The sequence below is a fragment of the Penaeus japonicus genome, unplaced genomic scaffold (genome assembly GCF_977035675.1).
Source record: "Penaeus japonicus unplaced genomic scaffold, GWHDUDI00000001_assembly GWHDUDI00000013, whole genome shotgun sequence".
In the NCBI taxonomy this organism is placed as follows: Eukaryota; Metazoa; Arthropoda; class Malacostraca; order Decapoda; family Penaeidae; genus Penaeus; species Penaeus japonicus.
Window position 1 is genome coordinate 41,845,097 of NW_028234415.1, and position 3,722 is coordinate 41,848,818.

The following is a 3,722-nucleotide window of genomic DNA, read 5'->3' on the forward strand; positions in this document are numbered from 1 at the left end:
TCTTCTCATAACTCTTGCCCTTTCTTCTTCTTCTTCTTCCTCCTCCTTCTCTTCTTCAGCTTTTTCTTCCTCTTCCTCTTCTTCTTCTTCTTTGTCTCCACCTCCTCTTGACGTGCCGAGGCCAAAGGGAGCGAGCAGAAGGCTATAAGTAGCTTCCTTTAAACGCCACGGGTCGGTTGGCTGCCAGCCGAAGACGTTGGATAGGAATTTCGTGGTGTGTGTGTGTGTGTGTGTGTGTGTGTGTGTGTGTGTGTGTGTGTGTGTGTGTGTGTGTGTGTGTGTGTGTGTGTGTGTGTGTGTGTGTGTGTGTGTGTGTGTGTCTGTGTGTGTGTGTTGTGTGTGTGTGTGTGTTGTGTGTGTGTGTGTGTGTGTGTGTGTGTGTGTGTGTGTGTGTGTGTGTGTGTTGTGTGTGTGTGTGTGTGTTGTGTGTGTGTGTGTGTGTGTGTGTGTGTGTGTGTGTGTGTGTGTGTGTGTGTGTGTGTGTGTGTGTGTGTGTGTGTGTGTGTGTGTGTGTGTGTGTGTGTGTGTGTGTGTGTGTGTGTGTGTGTGTGTGTGTGTGTGTGTGTGTGTGATAAAAGTAAATGTTTATACGACAGTCTTACTAGAAGCTGTTGTAATCGGTAAATAATATTGAGGTAAACGACACGAAATTGCAGTAAGATGCAGGATTTCGCTAGGTGTGAGTCGAGGCAGCGCACAGATAGCTATTGTTTCGATTTAACGTTTGCAGTTATGCCGTTCCGTACTCCTTTTCGCTAACAATGTAACGCGAGATTTTCTTCTTCTTCTTCTTATTCCTCCTCATACAAAAAAAGCATTGCCTCTTTCATCGGAACATGACAACTTATATTGTAGACTTTCGTGGATTGAAAAAAAAAATATATATATATATTATAGATTCTGTGTAAACGTTATCAATAAGAACGTTTAGTCATTGGACATAGATTTTGTTTAAACGTTTACCAATACATTACGTACGTTTTTGCTGAAATTACCAAGCCATAGGTCTAAAGTAGCGAAAATGTAGAGCAAGAAGCCCGGTAGTTTTCAACAGAATAACACATTGCTATCCACAGCATATATTACACGATTGTCATTATCTTATTAATCTTATCCATTAAATATTTTTTTTACCCGTGGCGCGAAGCAGTGAGGGTGAAACAAATGACCAACATATTTTGTCATGCATCAGTCAAAAGTTGTCGAATCTCAGCTTTGTTGCAAATATATTAGTTCTTTTTCAACATGTAAGTTGAAGAAGACGACGTAAACTTTTTTTTCATGTAGCTAACTACCCTTAGCTCTCCTTCCTCTCCCTTCTTTTGAATATGAATATTGAATATGATCTCGACTGATAAGTATGGAGTGTGATATGCCAAATGTTCAGTACGTATGTTGCTTCGAAGTAATCATAGATTCATATAAAACAGGTGCCGATACTATGATTTTTCTTCCTTGGTATTCATAATAATGATATAATAATGATTTTATGTCTTAAATCATTAAAAAAAAATAAATAATGCCTTAAAAACAAACATGTAAAATCTCCAAGGACAGAAAAAAATAGCAATGATGCGTAAATTAAGATCCTGCTCTCGTGATCAAGCAACAAAATGCACAATTATTCTGAGCATTCCGAGGGTCAAGTTTTGCTAAACCGGTGTAAAACAGGCTGCACGCTGTCTACTTCATCGGTTTAATAAAACAAACTAGACCATCTGTGAAGTTCAATCGGCGGCGAAGCTTCGAAATATCTTCATCGACAAGATTTCAGATTGGATGTAAACACGAAAAGAGAAAAGGGAAACCACTGCTTGTAAATAAAAGCCGGTATGGTATGACAGCGAGCTCGTACTAGTTCCCAGTTTTTTCACTATTTTTAATTTCATTCATGATTCGTTATGGTTATGCAAGAGATGAATAAATCTCTATTCAAAATATTTATGTACTTTTTTCTGATCACATCTTTAGTTGGCTATAATTCATACAGGCCGACATTGGAATAAAGTACGTTGAAACTACTAGCGTCCAGCCACCCTAAATATCCCAATGCGATCCCTTAATCTTTCTAAAATGGTTTTGGAATGGTATGAGTAATGCGAAAATCAATTTTATTTGCCGAGCTTTTCTTGTCAGCCTACCGTGTCTCTGAGAAATCTCTAGAGAGCTTTCTCTTATTGTGAAGTCATTTGATTCAGACTGTTTTCTAATCTAGGTGGATCTTAAATCCTTTTCGATGACTGAGTGGCGACAATATAATAACATCCATAAAGACACACACACACACACACACACACACACACACACACACACACTCACTCACTCACTCACACACACACACCCACACACACACACACACACACACACACACACACACACACACACACACACACACACACACACACACACACACACACACACACACACACACACACACACACACACACACACACACACACACACACACACACACACACACCCACACCCACACCCACACCCACACCCACACCCACACCCACACACACACACACGCACACACACACACACTCGTAGCATACACGTTCAATACGCGAATCTTGGGCCTGGTTCTCACACGTTCAGTTCAAGACGAATAGAAATCGAATTGGAATACAGGAAATGAACAAAAACGTAAGTAATCGATGAATTAGAAAGTGTTATCTCATTGTTTTTATTTCAGTCAGTGAACTATTGAGAGGAAATATATATCTATAGGTAGTATATACTTTTCATACGGATCGATATGCGTGTTTTTATTAGATTCTGAACTGATTACATAAATCCGTTTCATGAATCATTTCACTGGTATTCCTATATGTTCATAAGTATTCGTGTCTCTTCGATTTGAATTCAATTTGAATTACAGATATAACAAAACATTAAAAAAAAATAAAAAAATGATTCATAGTGTTTGATAAAGCATTGTCAATTGAATCACGAGAACGCGATACGGAGATTAACTTCGATAAGCTTATCGGTAATTTCTAATCAGCAATTTATCGGCGATTACGTTTGGCAACAAACTGCAGGCCATTGGTATTTAAAGAGACCCGAGGCAGGTGGACCATTTCTTCTTCATGGAGAGAAACGTGTAAGTACTTGTTTACCTGTTTCGTTTTTTAAAATATTTATGTACTTTTTTCTTATCACATCTTCTTTTTTTTTCTTATTATTATTATTATTCCTTTTTTTTCTTCTTCTTTGATGATTTTAAAAAAAATGTTTCGTTTTTCGTTTACTGTTTCGTTTTTTTTTTGTGAATTATTGTTCGTCTTGTTTTGGTATGTTAATTGTTTTCAGATATTTCATGATGGAATTTTTATTTTTGCTCTAAAATTGTGTTTGTGTGCGAACGTGGTTTAATGTATGTGTGTATATGTGTGTGGGAATGTGTGTGTGTGTGTGTGTGTGTGTGTGTGTGTGTGTGTGTGTGTGTGTGTGTGTGTGTGTGTGTGTGTGTGTGTGTGTGTGTGTGTGTGTGCGCGCGCGCATTCACTTTCATTTCCTCTTAATTAATAAAGCTTTGGAAAATCAGGTGTAGCTTTCTCGTATCATAGAGTCAATATAAGAAGGCGCTCAACATTCGCACTGCACGCGTTCAACTTGCAAATTTCGTGGTTGGTGATTTCACGCGTTCAATTCGAACAAAATATCCAATCAGGGATTATGGTGAAAAATCAGAAAATAAGGAAAAATAAAAATAA